The sequence below is a fragment of the Thermobia domestica genome, chromosome 3, assembly GCF_964235325.1.
Source record: "Thermobia domestica chromosome 3, izTheDome1.hap1.1, whole genome shotgun sequence".
Classification (NCBI taxonomy): Eukaryota; Metazoa; Arthropoda; class Insecta; order Zygentoma; family Lepismatidae; genus Thermobia; species Thermobia domestica.
In genome coordinates, this window is record NC_137456.1 from 89,333,388 (window position 1) to 89,351,757 (window position 18,370).

The 18,370-nt window shown below is 35.4% G+C and overlaps 1 protein-coding gene across 4 annotated transcripts in view; it reads left to right on the forward strand.

Annotated features, from left to right (window-relative positions):
• Positions 1–18,370, forward strand: part of osp (myosin phosphatase Rho interacting protein outspread) — a 255,383-nt gene that overhangs the window by 138,845 nt on the left and 98,168 nt on the right. The gene's annotated exons all lie outside the window — the stretch shown is intronic.

Here is an 18,370-nt window from a genome sequence, read left to right on the forward strand (position 1 = left end):
GAATGTGTAAGAAAATGTCGGCAACTGTGAGCGTACTTTTTAAACGTCTCCTCTCAAGCATTTCTCATTTCATAAACTATTCTGTTTAAACAGTTCACAGAAATTAGGATGGAAAATTGACAAAAACAGTGTCTACCAACATTTCAGATAGAACATCATTGCCATAACAATTGCTTCGGAGAAAGTCACACCACCGTTCGCTCATAGCAAACAGCATTGAGAAGGGGGAAATATGTAGAGGAGGAGCCCTCCCCACGTGCGTCACGCAGCAGCTCAATAGTTGATTGACACCTGAAGTTCCTTTATAGCTGTTTTCTTCCGCTGGTTGTAAAGCAGTAAAGCGAACAAGAAAGACTGGTTACAGATTTCAATAACAATTGTATAGGCTGTGCTCTACACAAACATATTTAAAGCTGAGAAAATATGTAGAAGCCCTGGACTAAAAGACACACATCATTTGAAATATTATAATAAATAACTACAATACATGTATATAGAATAAGAAATACATGTTACTCAATGATAATTAAATAATCCAGTGTAACACCACTCTACAATATATCCCATATTTTCAGGAACACCATCAATAAGACCATTATATTACTGTTTTATTTATGGTTTAGTGTCTCACTGGTAATTACACTGAAAGGAGAGGTTCCGACTTTATATGATCGCATGCAGTTTTTATATGGTTTCTTGCCTTTCACTCCTTACATTGTGTCGTTTATTATTATTATTATTATTACTATTATTATTATTATTATTATTATTATTATTATTATTATTATTATTATTATTATTATTATTATTATTATTATTATTAGTGAGTTGAGTTGATTTTGAGTTTAACGTCCGTTTCAGCAGCAAAGCTGTATGAAAAGTGGACGTACTGATTAACGTGGAATCCGAAACACATGAGCTCCTACTGGGAATCGAACCCAGGTACCCCACGCCACAGACGCGTACGCTAATCTCTTAGCTATGGAGATACTACTACTACTATTACTACTACTACTACTACTACTACTACTACTACTACTACTACTAATAATAATAATAATAATAATAATAATAATAATAATAATAATAATATAGTTTAAATTAAAAGACAAATTCTGACCAAAGCATACATTAACTAATAAATAATAGCATTACAGTTTCGGTAAATTGCTTTGGTTAGACTTTGTCTTTTAATTTATACAAGAAGTTCCAAAGCTAGAATGAGTGATATTCAAATAATATAGTTAATAACATCAAGAAATTTTGAAAACAATAATTTTGGGAGAAAATAGTTTTTGTGGTGGTAAATTGAAGAAATGAAATTAACACTAAAAGCATTTGCGAGATTAAATGTTTTTATAAACTAAACTACTTCCCTGATATTCGAGAAAACCGCACTCAATGTTTTTAATTTCTTCATTTTATCTTCTCAAAAATAGTTTCTTCTTTTTAATGCATTTTATAAAAACTTTGCTTTGTTATAATTTCAGCATCATCTTTACCAAAGGATTTACCAATGAATAAATGAGAAGTTTATTTATGACCTCTTTCTAGTACCGAAGCTATACGTTGCTTGAAAACAGTAATGGTTTTAGATCAGGTGTGAAAAGTAATATTGTTGAAATGGTGGGAAATCCACATTTAACATGCCCAGGAGGAATTCAATTGCTCCAAGGGGCTCCCTGTCACTCTCTGAAATAATCACTGCTTGAAAATGAAATCTCTGAGTTTAGTGCCACACAATTATGCTCCAAGGCTGAAGGAGATGGTAGCGAATGAAACAAACAAGTGATGGCAAAATCTTGGCGATATAAAAAGCAGGAGGTAATGGAAGGTCTTCGAGAAAACCCGTGCACATAGTTTTTATCCTTGGCGAGAACCAGGACCGAAGCAGGGGCCATATATCCTAAGAAGTAGATAGGTGCTCTATCACTGAGCCACCGAGGTTTCCGTATAAGTGAATCCATACCTCAAGATCGAATCAGATCTACGTTAATAAGTTCAAATTTTAAAGCTGATCAAGAATCGAACTCGGAGCCTCTTACATCACGCTCGTTAACCACTAGAACAGAGCGGGGACTGTAGGGGGTGAAATACAGGGACCTGATCCCTATTAATTGTAACTTTCTGAAGTTAGCTCTCCACTCATCACAAATATATATTCCAAATATTATACTTTATTCCTTTTAAGTCATTTTTAGTACTCAAAGAGCATGTTCCCTAAAAATCTCGAAATCTAATTTTGTAAAACAAACACAGGGGCGGATCCAGGATAGCGATCGGGGGCGATCGCAACCCCAAGAATAGGATTAAAAAAAAAAAATAAAACCCATTACAAAGTTGTAGCTCTTGATTTTTTTTAAAACATTGTATTATAATTATAGAATAAAACCTAAAATAAGTAAGTCTTCAATTGCAGAAGTTAAATGAATCAATACATCTCAATAAATTACTTGCATTGGAATTCTTGCTCAGAAAATGCCCACTTTTGAAAATGTAGGTGGTAAACAGTAAGCTATAAACCCATTCGTCCGCAAGTGTTTGCCAATATTCCTTAGGACTTTGACAGTACAGAAAGTCAATAAACGTAATGGTTCTGGCATTTTACATGCAAGTGCAATTGAAAATACAAAGAAGGAAGTAATATAACTAGCGTATGAATAGAAATTAAAGTTCATGATTCAAGAAGAATTCGTATTCTTATTATTATTCTTATTCTACTGCTACTACTGTTTATTATTATTATTATTATTATTATTATTATTATTATTATTATTATTATTATTATTATTATTATTATTATTATTATTATTATTATTATTATTATTTGTAATCCATCCGTATCAACGTTTAAACAAGTCAACATGCATGGCAGTGCATGGCAGCCAAGTTACGCGAAGAAAATGAAAACTGGCCTGCACTGCCGTAAGCATATTATACACAACTAGAGATTTGGGTAAAATTGCCGATTTCGAGGCTCTGTAAAACCGATTCTAGTAACGGGAAGAAACATGAAATTTAGAATTTAAGGAGATATCCGAGAGATGTGATCATATACCAAATCTCACATTCCTACCTTCAACCATATTCGAGCACTGGACCCCTAAAATATGCAGTTTTCAGGCTCACTGACTCACTGACTCACTCATCAAATTGATTAGGTACTTCCCAATGAGACAGAGACGTGAAACTTAGCACAAAGGTACCTTATAATGACCTGAGTATAGAAAAAGTCCAAAATCTGATGAATGTGCTATGGGAAATTTTACATGGGCAAAAAACTGTCCTTAGCTAAGCAAGAAATCGTTTCACTCACTCACTCATCAAATTGATAAGGTACTTCCCAATGAGATAGAAACGTGAAACTTTGCATAGAAGCACCCTATAATGACTCGAGTACAGAAAAAGTTGGAAATGTGAGGAATGTGTTATGGGATTTTTTTATGGGCTAGAGACTGTCCTTAGCCAAACATATATAGGTTCGTCCTCTCATTCATCAAATTGACTACGTGCTTCTCAATGAGATAGAGATGTGAAGCTCTTCTTAAAGGTACTTTATAATGACTAGAGTGTGAAAAAGATCCGTAATGTGAGGAGTGTGCTATGGGAAATTTTTCATGCATGAAAACTGTCCTTAGCAAAGTAGAAATCTGTTCATTCTTTCACTCATCACATTGAGTTGCTAGTTTCCAATGAGATAGAGATGTAAAACTCTGCATAAAGGTACCTTATAATGACTTGAGTGTGATAAGTCCGAAATGTGAGGAATTTGTTATGGGAATTTTTTTTTTATGGGTGAAAAATTGTCCGTAGCCATTAGATACTTTCCAATGAGATGAAGATGTGAATGTCTACACAAAGGTAGCTTATACAGTAATAGCTTGAATATGAAAAATGTCCGAAATTTAAGGAATGTGCTATGGAATTTTCTATAGGAGAAAAACTGTTCTTACTCAAACAGAGATCGGTTCATTTACTCACTCATCATTGATTAGGTGCTTCCAAATGAGATAGAGATTTGAAACTCAGCATAATGGTACCTACCTTATATAATGACTTATCTAAGTAAAAGGTTCCAAATTTAAGTAATGTACTATGGAAATTTTTATGGGCCAAAAACTGTCCATTAGGTACTTCTTAATGAGAAAAAGATGCGAAACTCTATGAAGGTACCCTGTAACGGCTTGAGAAAGAAATTTGAGGAATTTGCTATGGAAAATTTTTCATTGAAAAAAAAAAACTGTCCTTAAATCAGAAATCGGGAACGATTCCGTTATTAAACACATCACGTGCATTGTGATAATGTTGTCAATCGTCTGAGTAGTCGAGTTGGTGCCCTCCTCGCTGTCTATCACGTGCGCCTTTGGAGTATGGGGTCCCGAATTCGATTCCCGGTAGAAGAGCCTTTGGAATTTTAACTCTCCTCGATGTTTCTGTGTTCGTGTCCCTGTCGTCCTAGATTAATAGAAAAACGAGCTAAGGTCACCGAGAAAAATCCGTTATCCGGACATCGGTATATTGTACAAGTATACGGGATCCTTATGTTTACTATAGAAATCAATACTTAACATACGTTATCCATATGCTACATACGTACTGGCCTCTTTCCCGCGTAGATGTTACTCAGTGGCATTACAGGATGTCTGACATCTAACAGCCTTCCATACATTACGTACGTCAACTATAAGTTACAAACGGCCATCTGTATGTGAGATCCTGACTGTCTACATAGTTCTTTCCTTTGTGCGGAAAGTACGTTTATTCGGAACACTTATACGGAAAGTATGTTTAAAATATACTTTTTCAGTTATACGTTTAGTGTACGTTAAGTCCAAAAACTGCAGGATTTACATATGTAACCTACGTACACCACATACCTACCTATGTAACCTATGTACCTACGTACATTTTTTCTCAGTGTGCGAGTAAAAAAGTGAAAGCTATTAATAAGTAGTTAAGCAAGTTAATGAGGCATATTCTGTGCATCAGTTAACTTTTAAAAACGTGGGCTAAGACACGTACATACTGCCGTAAATTTCGTGGTTGGAAACCCAGACAAGGGAGCCAATATTGTTTTTCTTTTTTCGGTGAAGATTTTCCCTTTATTGCAGTCATTTGTATTAAATAGATATTGAAATTAATTGATAAGTAAGAGATTGTAGAAGTGAGGATATTTATAATTAATGAAGTTTCCGAAGAAATGAGAAATTTAATTGTTCGAGTTTATGTGAGACTAGCAACAAGATGTAACGGATTTCGTAAATATATTGGTACCACGAGTTGTATTATGGTTACCACAGTCATTATGTAAAAATGTTCTTGATGCTTTGTCTCTATCTGTGAAAAGTGTGCGAATCTCTTACGTATCAGTCTTTTCATCAACAGTGAATTTCGTGCCTTTGCTCTTCATATTTCCTGAATTTGCCCACCTGAGGGTCGCCCCCACGCGTCCGCCTTTGCTCGGCCTACTTCCTCACACCTCTTAAGCTCACAATTCTACCGAATTTCAAATTTCTTTTTCTATTTCAACTATCTAAAACATAAGATTTTGTATCCCAGGAAAACGCCTATTTAAATAACATGGGGTTTCCTTCATCTCCCTTTAGATTCCTTAAAAACTTAAAAAAAAAAAAAAAAAAATCACTTTTAGCAATTTTCCTGTAGGTTAGTCGCGGGAGGCTACAATCGTGCCAAATTTCACCATTCTAATCCTGCCGGCAGTGAATAAACATTTTGGGGTGTAGAAGACGTCCAATATAAATAACATGGAAATGTTTTTTCAGTTCCTCATAAAACCACTCTAAAGTTGAAATTGTTTATCTTTACTTATTACTTAGGTAATACTAACGAAAACGTAGAAGCATACTGAATTTCAAGTTCTTATTCCAATTCCATGTTCCTAAAACATGAGATTATAGGTCCAAAAAAGACCCATTTAAATAACATGGGGAAATTCTTCATCCCCCTTCATCATTTCAACTTTCCACGTCAACCGGAAGCACCTCTTTAATTTATGTCAGTTCATGTAGTTTTATATACAGTTGGATATGTTGGTGGCAAATATTATTAAGATTACAAGCTATTTGAAAGGTGTATATCATTGGAAGGAAAACCCGAAGCAGTATGAAACTGCGCAACATGCGCGTCATGTAATGAACTCCGTAATTTCGCAATGTGGAATGGCAGAGAACAATTAAATATATTGAAACACCAGCCATGTCTAGTAATGTAGCAGCGAGGATTCAGCATTAAGGGTTTTGGGCCCTGTTGATACTCTTCGTATTTAGGTAATGAAAAATGAGATGTTAGCGATCGTGATTTTGTAGTTCGGGTAAATAAATTAGAATCACGTTTGGACATAACTCTCTGACAGATATTTAATAGAATAAATCCTCTCCGCTGTTCTAGTGGCTAGCATGTGCGCCTTTCTTGTACGGCGTCCTGGGTTCGATTTCCGGTGGGAGAGCCCTTGGGAACTAATGTTGCATGTGACACATTATGACTCCTTTAAAAATGTACAATTTTAAATTTAAATCCAATAATATACCACAATTAAGATAAACGATATTGACATGGTGAATTACAAAAAGAAGTGAAATATGAACAAAAACACCAGAGGTACAAAAAGTGCAGCCAAGTTCGTCAGCCTCAAAAAGTGTTGAGATGAGGATGGATGAACCAAGTTCCTTGGCCCTGCATCCGAAACGAACACTGGAACTTGGCGCGAGGTGTCAAGGAAAATGATGCTAAGGAACCTTAGGGATAGTGGTGGTGGGCGTGGTGGGTTTGGGACCACCACCAACCTTAAGAATATCAACTTCGCTAAGGCGCTAAGGCACATATACAGTATACTGCAGTAAGATTGGTGGTTCGAAACTCAGACAAGGAAAACTTATCTTCCTTCACGAAGTGTCAAGGTAAATGATGTTAACGAGCCTTACGGATGGTGTTTGTGAGTGTGGTGGATTTGGGGGTCACTATTAGCCTTATGGCTGAAATGTCCCGGCCGTGAAACTAGGAACAGACATCTTAATGTATTCGAATATGTTAGACATCTCGCGCCAAGTTCCAGTGTTCGTTTCAGATGCAGTGGTAAGGAACTTGGCTCATCCATCCTCATCTCAACACTTTTTGAGGCTGACGAACTTGGCTGCACTTTTTGTACCGCTGGTGTTTTTGTTCTTATTAATTCTACAGAAGAGTCCATTCCCTTTTCTAAAATTGTTTGACTTTTCGTTTTTTCTTTCTTCTTTCTTTTTTGCAATCTATTATGACCTTGTTTTGAGCTCGAACGACTGCCCCCCCCCCCAATATTCAACTTGGATCCGCCTCTAGTTACACAATTAAGGAATTATCCACAGAAAGATACATTAAAAATTTTTTGTTGTTTATTACAAGCGCTTGCGTGCGTGGAATAAAAAGAAATTTCTATTTTACGTAGATACCAATGTAAAGTAAAGCTAAATAATGTTAACTGGAAAGCAAAGTTGTTAATGTTTAATTTAGTCGGCAATGTCCTAGTGAGATCAGCGAAGTTAAATTGTACCGGATCTGGCCCGAGTGACCATGCGTACTCATTACATGGTATCGACATTTCGGTATACACCCAGCGTCTTGAGGACAATTGGGGAACTACTTGAATGAAAGTATTAAACTCGGTGACTTCAACTTTCGGCTATTCAAGATTCGTCTAATAACCTCAGGCAATGAAATTTGCAGATGTTAACTCAAGAGAAAGTGTAAGCGAATCTTGAATTCAAGATTGCCTAATGTGAAATTATGTTGGTAGTACTGACAAGAAATGACACAATTTAAGAAATTTGTAGTTTCTAAATTAAAAAAAAAAAATAAAAATAAAAAGTACACATCAAAACAGTATAAGCGCAATTACACTATATGACTAGATATTATATGTTTGACTCCAAGATATGAAAATATTACATGAAGTTACAAAATGCATTACAGAAAATATAAAATGAAGTCACAAATTCGAGGAGAGTTTGCATAATTCATAAAATAAAATTAAACAAAGCACCAAAGATCAGTATAAGCACAATTACGGTATAGATAGCATACGCTTGACATCGAGCATCACCATTAAAAGTGTAAATTTTTAATTAAGTGCAAACTGTTTTAGTGCAGTATGCAGGGGTCTGAACCGGAAAAAAAAATAGTAACAATAAAACTTATGGGACAGATTCTTCCCATCAAGTATAGACATATCCTAAAAGTGATCAGATATTCACTTAAGATTCACCCAATATGGCTGCCATATCTCATGTGATCGCCGCAGTCTATAGAATATCCATGTTTCCTTGATTTCTTACCTTTCGTTCAATTATACGATTTTGAAACTTATAACAAAATATTTTGTAAACAAATTTCTTCTCGCTTGATACAATCTCTGTAGGTTAGGTAGATATAAAGTTACAAATGAAGGAAAGGGTTGTGTAGTTTATCTTGTATCTGTTTTTTTTTTTTCCTCAAGCGTATTTTTCTGATTTTTCATAAAGAAAGCAGATTTGATCAATCAGTCAAAATGTTTAAATACGTGAAAATACAGGAGGAAACATGGATGATGTTATGATATTTTTACATGAATTTTCAGGATGTAACATGGCTTTGTCTCTGTTCCAAAAAGGGAAGAAAACCTCTGAAACTACTCAAGAGATAGACAGTTAATTGTAACAGGTTATGAGTATATTCAATAATTCTACCACGAATTCTGAAGAACTAGTAAAAGTGGGATAACGTTTCCAATTATACTTTTATGCATCCCATGGGATGACGCACTGGCTTTCTGTCGATATTTCACATACAGAAGACTTATTTCACACCAGTCACTTACTCCTCAGTTTTACTCTTAAGAGCAAATGTGAGCAGAGGGCACGTATAGAAAGTGTACCATGAGGAGCTAACTTTGCTGGAGCAACATATTCAAGTAATTGATATGGGGGAGCAACATATTCAAGTATTGAGGATCGGAAGAGAAAATGGAGAACGCTACCTAGTTCGTTGTTTGGAAATAGCAGCACCATTTTTTTTTCAAAGCTCGTGTATTGCAAATGTAAAACTCTCATGTACTTGGGCCTATTGTTTATGTTCGAGATTGTTTCACTCAGGCATGCAGTGGCGTAACTAAGGGCTTGGGGGCCACCCAGCAGACAACGTGGAATGGGGTCCCTTCTCTACGTCCTACATTACGATTTGTGGCCCCGTGATGGCTTCGCCCCCCCTTGCAATGCGGGACCTGCGAGGCCCTTATTTACGCCCAACCGTATCGTTTATGTCCCAACAGTGTACCGTGCCAGGGATGGACTTTTTTTTTTTGGTCTTTTATGTACCATAAATTATTTCTATCACTTATAAAAAACTGAATTTTGCTTAAATAACGTTTTCTCTACAGATTATTTTGCTAAATAAGATTACAGAAACTTCCGTATAATGCCCTATTGTTCTCAAATGCATCATATTTTGTATATGTCAAGTGTAATTCTAGCATGTTCACATATTTTCTTTCTCTATTTTTTTACTTATATAAATATTATTTGTATAAACAAGCAAAGAAATCAGAAAAATACGCTTGACAGAAACACAGGCACAACATTAAGCGATACAAGCCTACTCCTTCATTTCTAGATTTATATCTACCTGACCTACAGAGATGAATATACGAAAGAAACGTAATTTTATTCACAAAAATATTTTGTTACAAGTACCAAGACCGTATAATTGAACCTAAGCTAAGAAATCAAGGAAAACATTATTTTTCTATACACAGTGTCGGCCAAATTGAATATGGCAGCAACATTGGATGTAGCTCAAGAGGAATGTTCGGGAACTTTCAGGATATTACTATACTTGATAAAAGGAAACTATCCTGCAAGTTTCGTTAGGCTACCAATTTGCGCTGGGTTTGTCAAAATTTTCCGCTACATACTGGACTATTTAATAAGAACGTGAAAATACTTTCAAGAAAAAATGATAACTATTAATAAGGTGCAGGACTACCAACGTATGTGAGCTAAACGAAGTGCTTTAAAAAATCAACTTTTGCCTAGTAAGAAAATTAACTGTGTCATCGCTTTGATTGACGTTTGCATAGCTAGGAGGTATTAGGCGAATCTTGAATAGGCGAAACTTGAATCCCGGTGAACTCCTGTCTAGTAATCCAGCATTAACGGCGAGGGGGGGCGATGTGCTGACCACACATCACTCCAAAGGCATGAGTGCCGTAAAACAGCTTTCAAGCCATGGTCCCATAAAGGCTGTTACGCCAGTGTTTTCTTAAAGTTTAATTCAGTGATGGTAGGTACTATTCGGAGATTTATTATTTTTCTTTTTCCATTTTGCATAATTATGTTTTTTTCTCGTTATTATATATATAAAACATTCTAGCAGTTTCGATTTGCTCGACTACAAACACGGAAGTGTACGATAATTTGGAACTATTCATACTGTTAGGTGAAAAAAAAAAGGTTGTATACCTATATAATATATCACAGTCTTATGAGCTTGTATAAGAAACAGAAAGTGAAATCTGAACTAGGAGAGATATCTGAGTTTGAATCTCGTGTTTGGTGACACAACCCGAGACCATAGATAATACAAGATGATTGTTGGATTTGAGTTTAGTGTCCCGTTCTGCACCAAGGCTATATGAGACGCGGACCTACAGCTTAATGTGTAACTATAATATTATGGAGAATAAGCGCATCCTAAGGTTGCAATAAGCTCGTGTTATAAAGTGTCAATTAAAGTTGGTGTTGTGAAAGGTAATTAAGGATTTCATCCATTTGAAACAAATATTGTATTAGTAAAATATCTATTTGTTAAGATAATGAACGTGATTTTCTTTGTTTAACATGGCAGTCAAAGAAGAATTAATGGATAATAAATACGAAATTGTAAAATTTAAATATCCTATCGTTTAAATACATTCTTGCTACTATCGACGGCATTATCTGGTAGGAATGTTGAATAACCCTGATTCAGCAGGAAGAAAATAAGCTATAGTATTGAAGTTGATTGATTAGAGTTTCACTATATAATAAATATTGAGGTTATATGAGACAAGATATGTTGTTTAAAGTGAACTGTGGATCACTATTCGAGTTTTATCCAAGGCTTGATATACGTACTAATGATTGAATCCGCAAACACGCATACGAAGCACGAGCATTGCAACTTAGCTACGAATGGACACACCATTCAATAATTCTAATTCAAGAATGAAGGCTAAAAATAAGAAAGATGAAACGACAGTCTGTAAGATGATACTACTTTCACATTTTTTATTTCACACTAATTATTCCGAGACGAAATCGAGACTTGCCATTCTAAATCGAGACAAGCATTTATCGAGACGAGATCAGGATCGAGGCCATTATTTGTCAAACGAGACAAGCCCTACACTGCGGTCTCGTCTCTATACCATCCCTAATCCGAACTCCTCTAAATTGGACGATTCTCTAAAAGAAGTTGAAAGAATTACAGGCTCAACAACCATTTGTAACATAGTTTAGAAAATGTTCATGATTTTTTGATGATGAACTTTATACCAATTTACCAACATTATTAGGGAACTATTCACACAGGTCCTGAGAATAATCAAGAAATCACCACTGGAACTGTTCACATAGGCGGTGACAAATATAACTATGTGTAAAATTTTGGATGGCTGATGCCGTGAAAATTCAGTGTACAGAAAATTCGGTGTACGGAAAACTCGGTGTGGGGAATGTTCGGCGTAAAGAAAGATTCGTTGTAGTAGACAGTAGTATTTATTAAAAACTTAACTTTGAGCATAAATGAGCGTATTAGTTTTAAGTTCAAACTTTGTGTAGAACGTACTTTTACTGTCTGCTATACCAAATTTTGAAAAATTGTGATCGTGAAATAATTTGAATTCTAGATTTCGACGGATTTTAGCATTTCATGGCCCTTACATGACGAGAAATTTGTTTATTGATGTCCGTTTGTGTGATTTAGCGAAGCGATCATCGATACCAATCGACATTTCATTTAAAACTTAAGTTTTTATGCTGTTTTGGAGGATGTCTCCTAGAATTTTATATTAAAAAAAAAAAAAAGTAGGTTACTAGACGGGTAAAGTTGAAAATTGTAGATTTTTCAAAAATGTTCTGACGATTTTATGTATATTTTATAAATAAATATTTAAATTTAAATTCTTCAAAAACGACATAGTTTATTTATGTTACTCAAAGGTGTAAAAATAAATGCCTCAACTAAAGTATCTACGCCTGATTGGAGGAGAAGTCAATAAGGAGTCAATAGGGTTGCAGTACTTGTTTACCTTAAGGCAAACAAACTAAAGTGTCTGATTGGAGGAGAATTAAACTATTTGTACAAATATTATATGATAAAACCATCCTGCTTTATATTGCCCTTTCCACTAAGACTTTTTTGATCAATATATTTTTGCATCTTACATATGTATATGCAGAGTGATACTCCCGGATTTATTGGGCTCTAGAATTTCCAACTAAAGTCCGGTTTTCATGCGGTTTGTTGCAAATTATCAAGGGAGAATGGGAGGTTTATGGGACTATGTTTACTTGTTTAAATTCATCTGGGGTAATATCGAGCAGGCCGCAAGAAAAACAGCAAATATTCGTCATTGTACGTTACAGTTCGAATGAGATATTGGATATTTGAAGCGAAATTGAAGAATACAAATTAAGTGTTAGTGAGAATACAAATTAAGTGTTAGTGAAATGAAATGAAATCTTTAAGTTTTATGTCCAACAACATCCGCCAGCGGTGTCCGATGCTTCCCTGCCTTACTCAGAAGAGATCCTGTTTCCTGCAATTTATTCACTAGCGACCATATTATGTTCCTGTTTGGGGCAGAACGTGAGGCAAAGTTGCGTGTAGCTGCCCTTTGCGTAGCAACAACAGATCCCGGCCTCTAAAATCTTTTTAACGATAAAATCACGTTGCTCCAAAGAGTACATTATTGTAACTGCGTCCTGATCATATTGGTACAGTAGCACAGCATAATTCTCAATACGAAGGCCCAGTTTCCTGTTTCTTATTGACCGTCGCGAGGTTACCATCTAACGAAGAAACTCAAATCTCCATACCGCACCTCACCTAATTCCAATTCGGTACAGTGGCGAATATGTGCTGCTTTTCTAGAGGCGCGGCCTATATTACCCCAAATGAATGTAAACCAGTAAGCATAGTTCCATAAATCTTCCAACGTTTCTTGATCATTTGCCACAAACCGCATGAAAATCGGACTTCAGTTAGAAAATCTAGACCCCCAAATGAAATCCGAGAGTTTTAAAAGAATCACCTTGTATATGTTCTATGATGTACTATATAGGAAAGGTGTTTTTAGTTGTTCCTATAACTATTCTCTGAACTTATAGTTGTAATTGTTTTATTTCTGACAAAAGTGTCAGCTTCATTGTGTGATGAAAAGTAGTTTATAGTAATACCCCGCAAAAGACATGCAAGAGGTATTGGACTCAAGGCAGAAAAATAAATTTGCTTTTCTTGAAATAGGTAATAACATTTTATTCGTTACATTATATGGTTTTCGTTTTCACAATATGAAATGTCGTAAATTATTGTAAGTAGTAATATTCAATATGTATTACACCGAATCTACCGTAAACCAAAATTTCCCCACACCGAGTTTTCCGTACACCGAATTTTCTGTACACCGAATTTTCCTACACCGAGTTTTCTTACACCGAATTTTCTTACACCGAATTTTCCTACACCGAATTTTCCTAGACCCGTTCTTTATATGTTCTTTTATGTTCTTTAAATAATATCGAACATTGTTTTGAAAATTTTCACAAAAATAAATAAATAAATGAATAAATCTCATGAACTTTGAACTTTCGTTTATCCCATCCTAAAAATTGATCATGCACACCAAAGAAACAAAAAGCAAGACTTGTAAAACTTAGTATGCTTTTCAAAACAATGTTCGAATATTATTTAAAGAACATAAAAGAACATATAAAGAACATAAGGAAATTTTTGTAATAACTTGAAATTTACACAAATAATCCAGCTTCCAAATAATTTATCGCATCTATTATACTTTCTAATTTCAACGACATGAAGGACCTACAACTATCGATGGTATTAAACCTCGTTGTATATGCTATGGCGAAATAATTATTCAAGAAAAGCAGGACCGGGCTGGATAGGCACTCTAGTTCTATTGAAACATTCAGAGCCAAGTAGCACAAATTGACTATGAAATGTATTTTTCACTTTAGTTTGATATTAAGTTTTTCTATGCAGTGTCAGTACAACCCCGAAAATAAACAAGCTAACCCTGTACGAATCTGGTTTTACAACTTTGAGGAAGGGGTACAAAACATCACGGCCGTCTTGCACTGCAGCGACTGCGGACTTGTTATCCCAGTCACTGCTTCCGTGATGTATTTCTCATAAGTGCAAGTTAAATAATTAATCTGAAAGTTATTTTCGATACCAGTTTGCTTGGAACCTACCACAGCGTTCCGTTTCTTTTTAATTTTCATTTCAAACTCACGATTAAATATTTCGGGTTGTCAGTATTATAATAAACATGAATAGATTTAAACGAGAAGGATGTGAGTAAAGCCCTTAAACTGTATGCCCATGTGTCATATGGTCTAACTGTAAAAAAGAGACGTTAACTTCAATAAACAACAAGCAAAGGGGATGGTAAGGAATGAGAAAAACGAATGATATTAAAGAAACAAGTGGAATTAAGAAAATAGGAGGAAAGGGCAGAACCACAAAGAAACCTACACACATTGTTTTTGTGCAGCACAAAAGTGCAATAAGCATGAGATGGATTGAATCAGGGGTTCAGTACCAGAGGTGAATACTATTCCACTGATCCACCGCGGTCCCGTAGTTAGAAGTCCATATCTCAAGCCTCCCTCCCCCTACAAACACACAATTTTGAAATTCAAAGTCTTTTGTACGGCAAAGACTTGTGGTATTTTTTTACCTTTTGTATCGAAAACCCCAAGTTTTGTGCTCTTGCCGTTCTCAAGTTATAGTAAGAATAATTTGGGAGGGCTGGAGACTTTGGAAGTTGAAAGTTCATTCTGTGCAAATTTTTTGCACTAGTTTTGTGCTGAAAACTCCTAGTTTTGTTCTCTTGCCATTTTCGAGTTCTCTCTCTATTAAATATGGGGTACCCATCTCTCCAGCCACTATTTTAGAAATTGAAAATCTTTTCTATGCCAAAGTTTTTTTTTAACCCTTTTACTCTGAAAACCCCAAGTTTTGTGCTCTTGTCGTTCTCAAGTTATAACAAGAATAAATTTGGAGGTGCGGGATGAACCTACCACTTTGGAAATTGAAAGTCTTTTATATGTCAGTTTATATCCCCAGTTCCGTGCTCACATTTCTCAATTTAAAGCAACAATAAATTTGAGGGGGCTGGAGACATGCAACAACCCACTTTAGAAATAGAAAGTGTTTTCTATGCTAAAGTTTGGTGCCGTTTTTTGCTGAAAACCCCGAGTTTTGTGTTCTCACAGCTGTCGACTTACCCCCATTTTAAATATGGGGGATGTATATCTCTAGCTCCCTTTTTAAAAATTGAAAGTTCTTTGTATGCGAAAGTTTTATGCATCTAGTCCAACTTATCTCGAATATTCTTAGAACGTACACCAATCGTTTATGATTTGTTTGGGAGGATATAGGAGTGAAGTCCCGAAGTTAGAAGTTTACTATTTTAAAGATACATTACCGCAAAATTGGGGGCCAACTTCGTGAAGTTATGACCCCATACGTCACATATAATTTTAAAACCTACAAAAATTGCTTTCAAATTTTTTGAGAGGATTTAAGACTGAAATCCTAAAGTTTAGAAGTTTACACTTCTCAAGATACAACCAGTAAAACAAAGGAGGGCCCCCATTCGAATAATGAAACCTACGTTAATTGTTTTGGATTTGTTTCGAAGGATTTAGGGGTGAAATTGTTAAGTTTATGAGTTAAAAGTTCTGGGTATACAGTGCAACAAAATAGTGGGGTCTCCCATTAGTCAAACTCTTCGTGAAAATCAATCGTTTAGGAGTTGTTTGCGAGGACTTAGGAGTAAAGTTCCAAACTTCAGGATTTTTTTTTTTTTTTAAGATAAAGGGCTGGAATTAGTTTACGTGTTGTTTGCCACGACTTCATTTTGGTGTTGTTTGCCACGGTATTATCTCTGGCTTATCTTATGTCACAATCGTGAATATTTATACATAATCGACTCATAAGCTGAGGGTTGCCAGATGACCATATCATAAAAATCAAATCTATTATATCTATAAACATAATACATACAATACACACTGTCCCAAGCACGTTATTGGGTTACTACGCTATCAGCTGCTAACGCCGCTGTTAAATTTATTGAAATTGAGTTCAAGCACTCGATGTAATCATTTGTGTGCTTAAAATCTCCCCAAATGCATTTTCAAAATTTATATGACGTACAATTTGTGTGCGTTCGAATGTGTAGCCAATGTTGAATGTAGGCATTTCATCAGGACCACCCATAAGTAGGAGGTAACCATCCCGAAAAATGAGAACCCGGACCTTCAGGAGGGGCATGTTTTTTTTTTTTTTTTTTTTTAATCTTTCATAGCTTTCCTAGAGATTAAATTAAACAAAATTAGGTTTAAATATATGGATTTAGCAATCTTTTAAACATCTTTGGTGAGAGGAAGGAAACTCCTATTGGTAATACAAAAATTTAGTGACTTTTGTATTGTTAGTTGGCTAATTTCAAGCCCGCTCAGAGAGCTCCTTTGTGGCTAAGCGGTTAGTGTACGCGCCTTTGACGTGGAAGACCCGGGTTCGATTTCAGCTGGAGCTCATATGGATCGGATTCCACGTTAAACTGTAGGTCCACATCTCATATAACCTCGATGCTGAGCGGGCCACTAAAAATTAAATCAAATCAATTCAACAGAGATTATTAAAATACATGGGTCGGCAATCCATTTATAGCTTTTTTGAAACAAGATGGAATGTGCATGAATTGGAGTAGATTTGAGTTAAACATCCCATTCAGTAGCAGACTGAGACAAGAACCTACATCTTAGCGTGGAATCCGATCCAAATAAGTTTTCGCCGGTAATCTAACCCAGGTCTCCTACCCCAAAGGCGCGTGGCTATCCACATAACCACAAGGGAGCACTGTGTACGATTTGATACAATAAAACCTATGGCAGAAGTAAACTAGCAGATTACATTTCTCTAAGTTTAACCATTAATTCTCTCGAACGTTTGAAGGTAAAATTTAGACCATATATAAATGTAAGAAGTTGAATTCCGCAATCGGAAGATAAATCATTCGATACTGAACCACCTCCAGAAAAAAAGAACAATTTAATATATTGTTTTTGTGGTGTAATCGTACACAAGATTGTATCTCAGATGGATTCTAGGGGTGCAGAAATGAGAAATATTTGCTTAATTTTTCAAGCAAGTCTCAGAGTAAACAATTTAGATGACAGTGATGCAGTGGGTTCTTCTGTTTCTTACCACTTTCTTCATTACACTATTTTTCATTCATTCTGATCATTACCATATCCTTTAGCTTACACGTCATAACCATGGGAAGTAAAACTGAAATATTTCATTTCATTTTTCTAAAGTATATGAAACCCAGTTCTTTAGTCGCGTAGCATAACGGAAAAAGTAACATTTTGTAACAGCCCATATTAAAAACTCAGTTAAAAGAGAAAATGCAATTATATCAATTTACTAAGCTATTGTGATATTAATGATGTTTTGTGTTCAAAGGCGAGAACATTTACCACTTGTTCCAGAGAATCAAAAAGAGAGGTGCCTTGCTACCCTTCCTTTTACTCCAGGTGTGTGTGAATTTTCGCGATAATGAGATATGGTAAGATCGGAATGCAAATCGGGGCAAAATGGTGGCAATCAACACGAAAATCGAGTCGTGGCAAACAACACGCCACCTGAAAATACTGGTGATTAACTTCGTGAGGGAGTAACTTCCTGAAACTAGCTCATAAAAAAAAAAAAAGCTCACTCTCGAAAGTCTCGGTCTCTCGTTTCGAATATCGACAAAAAAAAATACATATATATATATACCATTGTCTTTACTCAAAATGCACGCATTGTTAAGTTACATTTCTGATAGTAAACAATTACCCTTGGGTGACCGTGTTCAGAGTGGTATACACGGGAAAAAGAGGAATTCCACCTCTGATCACAAGGTATATCGAAAGTGTTTAAAACAACTCAAATTTTGAGTTGTGACTCAATATACTGTAGATCTATTCCATTTCAAGTCATTTTTAGTCAAAGAGCATGTTTTCAACAAATTCCGAAACCTAATTTTGTAAAACAAAACAAGCAC